This window comes from Miniopterus natalensis, chromosome 4 (assembly GCF_054644295.1).
Source record: "Miniopterus natalensis isolate mMinNat1 chromosome 4, mMinNat1.hap1, whole genome shotgun sequence".
Taxonomy (NCBI): Eukaryota; Metazoa; Chordata; class Mammalia; order Chiroptera; family Miniopteridae; genus Miniopterus; species Miniopterus natalensis.
Genome location: NC_142084.1, coordinates 43,884,177 through 43,898,391, shown reverse-complemented (window position 1 = coordinate 43,898,391; position 14,215 = coordinate 43,884,177).

Sequence of the window (14,215 nt, the reverse complement as noted above, 5' to 3'; positions counted from 1 at the left end):
TGACCTCAGTGAATAAATGGGAGCTATTCATAGTACACCAACCAAGACCAATATTGACAGAGCCCTTCTCATGTAGAAGGTTCTGTGTTTGCCCTCAGGAGCTTGCAAGCCAGAGGAATAGAGAAGCACACAGGAAAACCCACACAGCATCCATCCTTCCAAGGGCTTATTGAGCACTATGCAGGGTACATCTGTCAGAGGTTCAGAGGACAGAACTCTCTGGAACCTGGGGGGGCCTGGAAGTCTTTGTGGGAAGATGGGACTTTAGCTGGGCCCTAAAGGTCACCTGGGGAGGTGGGAGTGGATGATACATGCAGGGAGACTCTTCCAGTTTAGGGGAGACTATTCCAGCTCAGGAAAAAGAGGCGGCAGCAAAGTAGCAGTGCGAAGAGAAGCTGCCTGAAGCAACAGTCCCAGGAAGGAATGGTAGTTCCCCGGCCCCAGCCCTCCACAGAGGCCAGCAGAAAGGACAAGAACAGGACCCTGCTGGCTTTTGTGTCTGGCTGGTGGAGGGGAGACAGACTGCAGTTGAAGGAGAGGGGGACTCTTGGTAGTTGGTTTGTTAGAGAAAAAAGCAGCTAAGGCACCAGAAAGCCGCAGTGCAGCCTCAAACACGGAGGATGGCTGGTGGCAGGCATCCTTCTACGAGGACAGAGACACTGGAGGAAAATAGAGACTTTCAAAATGGCCTGGATGACCCAAGCCCCAGGAACTGCCAGGACTAGGCTGGCAGCAGCCAACACCAGGAGCAAGCGAAACAGTGCTTGCCTCGGAAAACGCTCTGGCTCCCAGAGGGCTGGGCGCACATTCTAGAAAGCAATTACATGCCAAGCACTGTGTTAAGTACTGAACATATATTCTCTCATTTAGTCCTCACGACTTCCAAGACACATAAAGTGTTCCCATTTAACAGATGAGGCCACCGAGGGTGAGGGAAACCTGGCAGTGGAATTCAAACTTAGGCCTGTCTCTCAAACTCTTTCTACTACTTCCCATTACTACTGAGGTCCCTTAAAGTGGTGATGGAGTCATTCATTTAACACACAGTCCTTGGTCACTCATAGTCTAGGCTGCTGTTTATTAAACATGTGACTGGCACATTCTACTATTTTTTTTTTTTACATGCATTAATTCATCCAGTTCTCTCATACCTTATGAGAGGCTCTTGTATTATTCTTATTTTGGAAATTGAGGCACAGAGAGGTTCAGCAACCTACCTAAGCTCACACAGCCGGGACAGACAGTCTGGACCCAGAGCCTGCATGCTCGCCTTCTGACTGTACACCTCCTCCCAGTGGGTGCCCACATGGGCCAGGCCTCTCCTCTATTCCGTGCTTCCTTTCGGATGCAATAATGTGAGCACTGGGGAGTTACTGGGTGAGTGGTTGGAAAGGCTGGCTGCCCTGAAATTCCCTGGGAACAAGATGTCAGAGGTGGCAGGTGGCAGTTCTATGCTAATGGCATCATCTGTGTCCTTGCAGTGGCAGCTCTCATCCTAATGTGATCATTAGTTCCGTTCCTTTTGGCACTTGATTTTGGGAATCTGGGAACTCTAAATGTGTCCAACCACTCTGGTGTCAGAGATTATTTATTTTTTAATTAAAAACTCTCCTTGGGAGGTTGCAGGGAGAGGACAAGCAGGTGGTGTTAAGAGTGGAAAAAGTCTTCTTTGTCCCCAAGGGACTGACTAAGAGCAATGCTTGTTCTACTGAGATTTGCAGTCTAATTTGTCTTCCTTAAATGACCACATAGGAAAATGATCGCCACAGTGAAACGACGTTAGAAATGTGGAATGGATAAATAAAACCTCCGCTGAGCACACTGGCTGCCGAACCCATTTGAAAAAAGGAGATCTGAGGAGCACACAGACTGAACCAGGAGAGGCCCATAGGAGGAAGGCCACCCAACAAATGTCAACTGTTCATCTGGATGGAAAGAGAAGCTGATGTGCTCAAGCCCTCAGGCCCTGGCAGGGCTCTTTCTTCGTGAGCAAGGCTGGGAGTGTCTGTAGGTCATTTCTTGCAGCAGTTACAGCTGCTTTGGATACTGGCCACAGCCACGCAGCGTTCGTGGGGGAAGAGGCCTTCAAGGTCACACTTTGTAGTCTGGCCACCTCACTAGGCAAACGAGGAACCAGGCCCAGAGAGATGGAAAGACATGGCCTGATATTTGATTGCATTTTCTTGTGGGATGTTTATAAGCATCAAATCACTCATCAGATTGGAATGAAGGCTGCAAAGCAGCGGCAGCCTCTGACATCAGTGAACCCCGTGTGGTCCACATACTGCTGAGCCTTCTGTGAACAAGATCTCGTTCGGGCTTCCCAATAATCCACAAGATTGGTACCAGCACAGACCTTATTTTCACAGCGGAGGACATCAAGGCCAAGGTGGCACTGCTAGGAAGTGGAGAGCCACACCCCAACCCAGCTCTGGCACCAAATCCCATGTCCCCTTCTACTGCCTTCTGACAAGGCTAGGGAAATGATAAAGCAGGATCTACCTCCTGGGGTATTATCTTACAATTAAAAATTATTATGAGCTCTGTGTAGTAACAAGGTAAATGCTCATTATGTAGTGTTTGTTGAAAACTGTAGTCCCCTGTGTAAAAACATGAAGAAGAAAAATGGAAGCAGAACCCTTAAAAGCACTGGCTGAGCAGTGTGATAAGCTTCCCCCCCCCCCCTTTTTAATTTTGTGTAATGTGATATAGGTTGTCTAGAATGAAAGAATAAATAGACTAATTTCTCTTAAAGAACAAGTATTATACTCTTAGGATCGATAAGGAAAATGCTAAAATGAATAGTAATATATTTTCCTTTTCTTGTCAATAAAAGCTAATAAGTAATTGATTTGCAGCATGAGATAGAAGACCATTATGCAAAGTCCATACACAACACAGTTCTTTTTTCACATTTCATCAGATGCAACAGAAACTAAAATTCAAAGGACTGAAATTTTCAACCTACCCTATTTTTATGGCTTACATACAAGTCTATTAATAAAAGGAGAAGATAACCTTCCTCTGTTTACTGGGTAGTGAGTAATCATTCTTGCCTTCTGTCTGTCATTGAGTTTCAGCTAACATCAAGGCTCATGGACACATCGGGTTGGAAGGTTCCTTGCTCTCTACTCTCTCCTTCCACATGTGGAAGTTCAGGCACAGAGAAGTGAAGTCGCTTGCTCAAGGTCTTGTCAGTATTAATAGTTAAATCCTGAATATAACCTCATGAAAGAGCTCCCCAAGGGCAAAGCTCTTTCATGTTAGTGCCAATCCCAGCATCCAGTACAGAATTCTTCCTTTACTAGATGAGTTAAAACGTCTATGAGGGGACAGGATATAAAGCCCAGTTCAGTAGACATCAGCAGTAGCAGTAGCTCACATTCACCCAGCACTTTCTATGTGTCAAGCACTATGCTACATGAGTCACTTGAGCCAGTTAGCCTCCAAAATAGCATCAACCTTATTTCTATGCTGAGGAAAATTAGGTTCTGGATGGTTGAGCCACTTGCCCCAAGTCACATAGTAAGCTGGTGACCAGGCCAAGATTTTAACCTGATCTGTACAATTTCAGAGATAATCTTCTTAACTCCCATGCTTTAGCATTGGAAGGGACTCTGCCAATTCATTCTGTTGGGCAGGTTTTTATTCCCAGAAAGTTTAGAAACTTGCCCTAGGTAAGAAGGGGAACTAGACTACGTGTCAACTGTCTCTAGTGCTGAAGTGTCCAAGACCATTTTGGAGCAATCCATTAAGCCTTAAAATTACTACCCATAAAACCAATCCATCAGCCTTTTCCCCTTCTCCACACCCAAGGGTGCCTAAGTGTCTCCTGGTCACAGCCTACTGGTCACCTTGCCCTTCTTAGCATGGGCACCCATTTTTAATAAAAATTGTTCAAATCTAAACTTGGCAACTCATTCAACATTCATTCAACAAATACATTTCAAGTGTCAGACCTGTGCAAGTCATGAGGTCAGAATGGGGCTTCAAAGTTCTTTCCCAGTGTAGTAACTGACCTCAAGAATTTTAAAGTCCATCAGGATCTTTTACTTTGAACTGGACAATTGAAAGGAGCCAGATAGGTGATGCCTTTTGCTGTTGTTCTTTTAGAGTGAGCAGTGCGTACTCACATGCTTGCTAAAAGGGTTATGCAAATATTTATATATGCTAATACCCACTAAGGCAGGCCTGAAGCTCCCTGCACAGAATGGTCCAAGTTCCATTTCCTCTGTTAAAATTAAGAAGCCCTGGCTGAATTCAGGGTAAACACTGTGTTAACCAGTCAATGAGCAGAGCCAGGAAAATTGGTATCAAAGGAAAGAAGAGAAAGAAATGAGCAGAAGTAAAGTGAGCAACCAAAAAACACACATTCAGGAAGCAAATGTATCAAGAGTGGGCTTTGGAGCCAGTCATATCTGATTTCAATCTTTTCTCACCAGACTCTGCAGCATTCCAAAGCTAACCTGTCACGCCCATGATTTCCACTCCCATCTATATGATATCTGAAACCCAAGATATCTGGGTTTCTCACAAGATATCTGAAACCTTCAGCCATTTGTGGGTTCATATCCAATGCTTGCTGCAACCCTCCACCTGTGTGTCTCACATACCCTTTCAAATGCAGCCTCTTCCAAACTGAAGTTGGGTTCTTCTCCCTCCTTAGTGCTCTCCAATGGTTTCCCATTGCATTTAGGAAAAAAATCTGTCATTTCTATGGTCTTCCAGGTCCTTGGGGTCTAAATAATCTAACTGCTAGCTCCCTCCTCCACCTCAGCATCTAGGCCTTCCTCATGACTCACTCTGCTCAAGCCAAGCTCCTTGCTGTTCCTACAATGAGCCAAGGAGGGGTTTACTAGGGGATGTTTGCCCTGATAATTCCCTCTACCTGAAATTTAATTGCCCAAGATCAGATAGCTCTGGACCTCTCTCCTTCACCTCACTCAGGTTTCTGCTAAAATACCAGCTGCTCACAGAAGCTTCTCTAACCAGCCTATCAAAAACAGCACCCCCATCACTGTCTAGCCCCTTACCCTGCTCAGTTTTGCTTCCGAAGTACCACTACCTGACATGAACGTGCTTATTGCCGGTTTACCCTCACTAGAATATGTTTCTTTATTTAGCTGAGTCCTCAGTACCTAGAACAGTACTTGAGGCAGAGGAAGAATTCAATAAATAATTGAGAAATGAATGAATAATTTATTTCCTCCCCCTTTCTTACCCCCTGTGTTTTCGCCAGGATTTAGGTAAAAGGTACACAATTTCCCCCATTGTGACCCAAGTCAGAAGCCGGGCCTTTGGCCTCATCTCCTCTCTAATTCCTCCACCCGCATCCCATCTGTCACATTTCTCTGTGAATCTTTCTAAATCTGTTTCATTTAATTTCTCCATCCTCACTGCCATGGCCCTGGATCTGTGTCATGGATCCCTTTGCAAATGTGATAAAACTTATGGGTCCTACTCTGGAGAAAATGGGCACAAAAACACAACATTTTTCACAAAAGGGTTTCTAGATTCTTTAAAGCCCTGTGAGAACCCCCTCCCCAGGAGCCACTGTGTCTAAGAATAAAAATCTCTGGCTCCAAGCCTCCCTCTTTCTCACCTGGATAACTTTGATGTCTGCTATGGTCTGAATGTTTGCATCCCCCAAAAAGCATATGTTGAAATCCTAGCCCCCAATGTGACAGTCATTAAGAGGTGGGTCTCTGGGAGGTGAAAAGGTCATGAAGGCAGAGACCTCATGAATGGGATAGTGCCCTTATAAAGGAGGCTCTGGAAAGCTCGTATGTCTTTTTCTCCATGAGACATATATAACTTCAGGGACAAGCCAAAGAGACAGACAGAGAGAGAGGGAGAGAGAGAAGAGGAGAACCACGATGACAGGAAAAACAATTTGAGAAGTCCAGCTAAAAGGCCCAAAATTGGCCTTTAAACAAGGATATCGCCATTGTTTTTTTAGGCAGAGGGTTGCCTGGGGGACTCTGAAATGATCAGAAACCTGCAGGTAGTTTAAACTGAGAACACCGGTGAGGAGATGGACCCTCATCTGAAGCCAAAGCTGCCAGCACCTTAATCCTGAACATTCCAGCTTCCAGAACTGTGGGAAATAATGTCTGCTATTTATGAACCACCCCATTTGGGTATTCTGCTAGAGCAGCCCAAAGGGACTAAGACAATGTCCTTTGACAGGTCTCCCTGCCCCAATCCTACCCCTCTTTCCACCCACTCCCCACAAAAACTGTCTAAATTATTTTTAAGAGAAAGGTTTGTCCATGGCCTCCTATGTGACCCCTGTAACAGCTCTCAATGGCCTCCTATCACCTTCAGAATAAACTCCCAAGTCCTCTGTGGCCGTTTGGTTCTGCTTATTCCTCCAGCCTCAGCCCTTTAGTGCTCCCCATTCGCACTGGCTGGAGTCATTCCGAAGGGCCAGTCTCTCATAATGTGTTGAACATGGTGGCCCTTTGCCCTTCTTGGTCCCTCACCTTCCATCTGCCTGCCTACCTGCCACTTATCTTCCCCCAAACAGCTCAAGGATGACCATAAAGGCACTCCCTGATCTCCGGGGGCTCAGCTCTGAGCAATTCTCATATCAGACCACATTGTGATAATTATCTTGTCCATTTCCCCTGCCAGAGGGAGTACCACTGAGGACAGGGCTGTCTTATTGATCTCTGCGGCACGTGGTGGATGCCCAGTAAAGGTGTGGTGAATGACTAGATGGAATGATCAGGTGAAAGGAGAGAGATGGTAGCGGCATGTTTGGGATTCATATAAATGGGCCAGGTGTAACCAACACAGCTTCCAAAATAGGAAAATCCATATTTACAGAGGAGATAAACCGGACAGTTCTTCCATTTACAAAAAGAATTCACCACAAGGGACCTCTAAATAGCCGCCGCTTTAACCATTTTATGTAAGTGTTTGTTTACAGATCATTAATCATTTTACAAAGAGACCAAAAGCTAACGTGCAGCCAATCAGAGCCTTCAGAACTGAATCAGCAGGCTTCTGAAGCTTACTCTGGAAGTTAACAGGAGGAGGGATTCAGTGTTAAACTATTTGATTAACACAACTTTTCAGGAACAAGCCAGAGAGAGGAAATGAGAGGGAGGGAGGGAAAGAAGAGAACCACAGTAACAGGAGCAAAAATTTTGAGAAGTTTAGCCGAACGGCTCTTTAAACAAGGACATCTCCACTCTTTTGTGGGGCAGGACAATGGATCAGGGGGCTTCTAAAATGATTAGTAACCTGCAAGTAGGCCTTCATGGTAGTCAGTAGAGACAAAGTTTAATTCCCAGTGAACACAAAGGTACAGAGAGATCTCTTGGCTGTCACTGTGTACGAGTTACTCAGACACAAACCCTAAATTTACTCATCTCTTCACCAAATATCAATTGAGCACCTGAGACAAAATGCTGACCAAGGTCTGGGCAATCCCTTGCACCCAGGGGTCTGAGCTGCATTTTAGAGGGAGGAGCAAACCAAATCCATCATGAAAGAAGGTAATTTACAACAGTGAAAGTGGCAACAGAGGACAGAGAAGGTGATGTGACAGCCAGGGTGGGACACCAGGAGCTTCCCCAGCTAAGAAAGGCGAGTGAAGCCTCCCTGAGAGGGTATCATCTGAACGGAGCTTGATGGTTGAGAAGGAGCAGCCATGGCAAGACCTGGAGAAAGGAACTCCCGGGAAAGGGACCACCAAAGTCCAAGGGCCACAGATGAGAAAGATGCGAACACAACCCAGAAACCAAAAGGAGGCCAGGATGACTGGAGTTTAATAGAGAAGCGAGGGTTGGATGTGTTGGAAGCCAGAATTTGCAAAACTTGGTAAAACGAGCAAGGACTGCAGAATTATTCTAAATGCAGTGGGAGACCATTGAAGGCATTTCATTAGGAATCCCGCACTACAAATTAGATTTATTTATGAATAATCATTCTGGAGGCTTTATAGGCAGTAGGACATAGAGGAAGAAGAAATACACTGGAACACTAGTTAGAGGGCTTAGCAGCAGTCCAGGTGGAAGATGGTGGTGGCAAGGTCCAGGGTGGTGATAGAGGGGACAGAGAAGTGTGGATGGATTCCAGGCCTCATGCTGATGTGGGGCACAGAACTGTTGTGATGACAGGTGATATCTCTCTAAGGCCTTTTCCACTCAGACATTCTATGACTGTTACTTATGTGCCATGGCCATCAACGTGGAGCTTTCTGTTGAGGAGATCTGCTTGGCCTCAAAGCTGGGCAGAACTATGCTTGGGCCATGCTGTGGTAATCACCCATGAGTTTGGAGTGAGAATTCCTATAAACCAATCAACTGAGAAACCCAGAAGAAATCCATTCTGTGCCTTCTAAAAGCTCCTGGTCTAGCTCTGCTGCATCTCCCTCTTGCCCTGGGCCATGAGCCCTCTCCTGGGGGATCCTCTATTTCAGGGAATGGCATCACTCTTCCAGCCAGAACACAGCAAATCACCTTTGACAATTCAGTTGCAAACTGACCTAAGTCAGGTTGGTTGTTCTTAATAACTACTATCTATCTGGTAGCTAATGGTGTCTCCAATTGTTAGAGGAAGGTAAGGGTTACAGTTCTCCTCCCCAATAACCCCATAATCAGAGCACGTGTCAGACCAGATTCTGCCTCACATGCAGACATTTATTAGCAAACAAGGACAAAAATGGTCGCATGGCCAGATCTGTAAGCTCAGTGGAGCCCAGCTTCCTATCACCTGGGTACACAAAAGCACTTGGAGATGTGACCCTATCTCATTACAGGATTCAGTTAACCTAGACCAGTGGTTTTCAACTAGAGCAGATTTTGCCCCCCAAGCAATATGGAAGATATTTTTTTCTTTTTCACAACTGGGGAGTTACTAGTAGCATCTAGTGGGTAGAGGCCGCGGATGCTGCTAATCCACCTACAGTGCATTCCATCAGTCCCCAGGGCCTATATGTACTCCGTCCTAAATAAGTGTAGAATCAATCTCTCTCCTCCTTTCCCTTCTACTGCCCTAGTTTGGACCTTCATCATTTTAAACAAAGTCTTCTTCCCACCAGCCTGCCACCCCCCTGTTCCCTCTACTCCAATCTCCAGCCTTCCATCAGATTAATCTTCCCAAACTAGGACGGGTATCCTGTTTTTCTAAATTCTCCAGTGGCTCCTCTCTGCACAAAAGCTGTAACTCTCTGCTTCCCCTTCTGCCTCTTCTCCTGTGGGCATTTGTTTCAACCTGCTTCAGTTGCTTTCATATATCAAGCTTTCCCAAACCCCTGTGCCTTTGTGCACTCTGTTCTTCTGCCTGGAGGGCCCTCCCATCCCCCTTGCTAGGTGCCCAGATCTTGAGCCTTCACTCAAATACTGCCTCTGTTTTGGCTCCTCCGGGCTGATTCTGGGATTCCACACGGACCTTGCCCTACTCTGAACAAACTTCCCTTAAAGCAGATGTCACAGTTGTCTTTTTTTGTGCTGTAACTATTTGTTTGTTGCCTGCAATCCCTCCCAGACTCTAAACTTTTATATCACAGGGCTTGCGACTAGCTCGTTGGTCTCAGCATGCTACCTGCTACAAAGCAGGCAGCAGCTAAATATTTGTTCAATGAATGATCACTTACTATGCCCTAGGTGGTCTGATTTTTGCTTTTTGTTTGTTTCGTTTTTTAAGAGATTTAAAATTCTTCAAATTTTTAGGAGACAAAATGATACAAATGAGATTCTGCGGTTTTCAAATGTCAATGTGCCAAAGGATCATCTTGGAGACTCGTTTCAAGTGCAGACTCCTAGGCTTGAAGTGACCAGGTACTAGTTTTAATTAATTACTTTCTTAAAACAGATATAACTCATATATCATAAAATTTACCCTTTTAAGCTGTGCAAGTCAATGTTGTTGTTTTCAATATTTACAAAGGTGCAAGACCATCATCACTGTCTAATTTCAGAACAATTTTGTCATCACCCAGAGAAACCTACATTCATTAGCAGTCACTCCCCATTCACCTCTTCCCCCAACCCCTGGTAAACACTAAGCTACCTTTTGGTCTCTATGGATTTTCCTATTTTGAACGTTTCCTATTATTAGAATTGTACAATATGTGATATTTTGTGACAGCTTCTTTATTTTGCATAACGTTATCAAGGCTCATCCATATTGCAGTGTGTATTGGTACTTCATGCCTTCTTATGGTTGAATAATATTCATTGTCTAGATAGATCACAGTTTGCTTATCCATTAATCAGCTGATGGACATTTCGACTGCCTCCACTTCTTAGCTGTTATGAAAAATGCTGAAGTGAAGATTTGTGTACAAATTTTTGTATGGACATATGTTTCTAATTCTCCTGGGCATAAACCCAAGAGAGTGGAATTGCTAGGTCGTGAGGAACTACCAAAACTATTGACCACAGCAGCTGAACCATTTTATATTTCCACCAGCAATGCTGGAGGGTTTCAATTTCCCCATATCCTCACCAACACATGTTATTGTCCATCTTTTTTATTATAGCCATCCTAGTGGGTATGAAGTGGATAGCTCTTTGTGCATTTGTGTTTTTTGTTTGGTTATTTATTTATTTATTTATTTATTTATTTTAAAACATATCTTTTTATTGATTTCAGAGAGAGGAAAGGAGGGGGAGAGAGAGAGATAGAAACATCAATGATGAGAGAGTCATTGATCAGCTGCCTAGCCTGTAACCCAGGCACGTGCCCTGACTGGGAATCAAACACTGATCTCCTGGATCCTAGGTCGATGCTCAACCGCTGAGCCACGCCTGGCCGGGCTGTGCATTTGAATTTCCCTAGTAATTAGTGATGTTGGACATCTTTTCATGTGCTTACTGAGCATTTCTAGTTTTTCTCTGGAGAAAATTCTAGTCAAGTGCTTTGCCCCATTTTTAATTGGGTTGTTTGGGTATTTTGTTCTTCTTGTTGAGTAGTAGGAGTTCTTTCTATATTCTAGATATGAATCTCCAATCAAACTTATGATTTACAAATATTTCCTCCCATTCTGTGAGTTAACTTTTCATCTGCTTGATAATCTCTTGATGCACAAGAGATTTTAGTTTTGATGAAGTCTAATTTTATCTATTTTTCTTTTATTTCTTGAGCATTTGGTGTCATATCTAAGAAACTATTGCCTGGTTCAAGGTCATGAAAATTTATACCTATTTTTTTCTAAGAGTTTATAGTTTTAGCTTTCACATTTAGGTCATTGATTCATTTTGAATTTACTTTTTTATATGGTGTGAGGTAAGGGTCCAACAGAAAATCAACTGACCATAAATGTGAAGGTTTAGTTCTGGACTCTTAATTATATACTATTGATCTGTATGTCTATTCTTATACCAGTATGACATACTCAGATGGCCGAAGGACCACATTTGGAAAAACTTTGGTCTAAATACAGTTGTTGTAAATAAGAGCTAATCTAGAAAAATGATTCTCAACTGAATTGAACATTAGAATCATTGCAAGGTTTCCAAAAGCAAAAATTCTGATTTCTTGGTCCCTCTCTCCTCTGGCCCTCCCCTTCCTTCAGATTTTGATTGGCTATGAAGCTCAGGAAGCTCTATTTTTTGTTGTTGTTGGTTTTAAAATATGTTTTTATTGATTTTTTAGAAAGAGAGGAAGGTAGAAGAATAGAGAGATAGAAACATCGATGAGAGAGAAACATCATGGACTGGCTGCCTCCTTCATGCTCCCTAATGGGGATTAGCCCAAAACCTGGGCTTGTGCCCTGACCAGAAATCAAACTGTGACTGCTTGGTTCCTGGATCGACGTTCAACCACTGAGCCATATCCAGCTGGGCAGGAAGCTCTGTTTTAAAGAGGCACTCTCATAATCATTAAAATTGGGAATTTCTGGGGTAAGTGACTATTTAAAGTCTTTGCCAACTCAAGGGTCCTATAATGTTAGGAAAAGAGAAAATACAAAGTTGGAACTTTGACCCCAAAACATGCTAAATAGTCACCTCGTGTGTATTTAGCTCTCTGATGAAAATTGTGAAAATGATTCTATGAAAAACAATTGAAGTAGAAGGACTAGTGTAGCTCTAAGATGTCTAGATTGGGGAAGAGGTCATCCACATTTCAGTGTTTCTGCAGTTGTGAGACCTGACCGAAGGCCAGGCACAGTACCCTTCTTGGTGCTCTCACAGCTCCGTGCTCTGCCTTCACCACTAAACTCTGGGTCTTCTCGAGTAGAAACAGAATTGTTTCCTCTTTGGATCCTCAATGCCTATCACTGTGTCTGGCAAATTGTAGGTATTCAATAAAATGTCAAGTTAAACTAAACATTTTCTATATTTAGTCAAATAACAGGCTTTATGTAAAAATGCTAGGTATGTGATGCTTTGAAAACAGAACTGGGAGGGAACTGAGCAATGGGATTAAAAAGATTATTTTTTTAAAATACCAAGTGATTATTTTTGCACCATGGTTATCATCTTGGTCCCCACCTACCTGCCTACTAACTATATTCCTCAGGGTGCTAGCAGGAAGCATGTGTCTTGCCAGAGTTGAATGAGGAAACTATTTACAGAGGGGTGGGCAGAATTAAGGGGACACAAAGAATGAAGTCCTGGTACCCAAATGTCTTACCCATTTCTAGTCTTGAAGGGACCAAGGGACAGAGCATGGTTGAGAACTGGAACCTTGAGAGAAGGCTGCACAGCAGGACCTGTAGCCAGAGTCATGAAATGGGCAGAAAAGGGTAGAACATTCCTCTGGAAGGCCAACTAGAGAATCACCAGCACGCCCACCCCAGAGGAACAGGAGGATATAGACAGATTCAGCAATAATCCTTAGGAAAAAAAATTTTTAGGGAGTTGAAAGGCAATAAATCAGTTAAGCTCTTTAGTCTGCAGCTTGTCTGACTTCTGGGGACTGTTGTCCTTTCATTCGTTCATTCATCAAATACTTGAGTCTTTTATGCTGTAGATATTGTTTTCAGCACTGGGGATACAGAATGAGTAAGACACAATTCCTGCCCTTAGGAAATTCACAGTGGAGAGTGGGGGACATGGGCCGGCAATGACAATACAATACAATAATGCAAAGGTGGGCGTATTAGCTTCCTAGGGCTGCCATAACTTGCCGTCACAAAGGACTACCAGCTGAATGGCTGGAACAATAGAAATCTGTTGTTTCACAGTTAAGAAGCTGGAAGTCTGAGATCCAGATGTTGGCAGGATGGACTCCTTCTGAGGCCCATGAGAGAAGGTCTGCTCCAGGTCTCTCCCTTAGCTTCAGGTGATTTGCTGGAAATCTTTGGTGTTTTTTGACTTGTAGAAATATCATCCCAACCTCTGCCTTCATCTTCACATGGCATTCTCCCTGTGTGTGTATCTGTGCTTAAAATCCCTTTTATAAGGACATGAGCTATATTGGGTAGGGCCTCACTTTACTTCAGTCTAGCCTCATCTTAAATAATTACATCTCTAATGACCTAGTTTCTGAAGAAGATCACATTCTGAGCTACTGGGGGTTAGGGTTTCAACTATCAGTTTTGGGGATGGAATTCAATCTGTAACAGTGGGGTTAGGCTTAGGGTATCACAGGAGAACATACAAGATGGTTGTGGAGGCAGAACGGAGAGAGGTCAACTCATTTGGTCTTAAAGGATGGGTAAGTGTCAGCCAAGCGAAGAGATGTGTGGACAGAGGAGGAGGCAGGTCCCTCCGAGCCAAAAGGAAAATGAGGAAAGCATTTTGTGAGGCTGAGGAGGAAAGATTGAGACTCCAGAGAAGGGTAGCGGCTCCAGTGAGACGGCTCGTACAATCTGCAGCACTGAGACCACAGAGGGGCGATGGAAGGATTTTAAGTAAGGGCCTGACAAGTCCAGTTTTGCCTTTCAAAGGGGTCATTTTGGCAGCCAGATGGAATAGTAAGGGCTGCCAACAGAATGGAGTGGCAGCATCCCCACCCCTTCAGGGAAGCACAATGCATTCAGCAAGGTGGAAGGGGTGGGGAAGAGGTCACTTCATGGGAAATTGCCTCTGATTGTCATTCTGGAAAATGCCATCATAAGCTCTGTGACTTACTGATGGGGATACATGCTGATAAACCCATCTTAAATTGAAAATTTTGTAAGCCTGAGGTGCATTTAATACTACACTGTAGAGTATCGGTTATTCACCCTCATGATCGCCATTGCCCAGCATCATGAGAGTATCGTACCCAAAGCACTAGCTCCAGAAAAGGTCAACACCTGAAGTATGGTTTC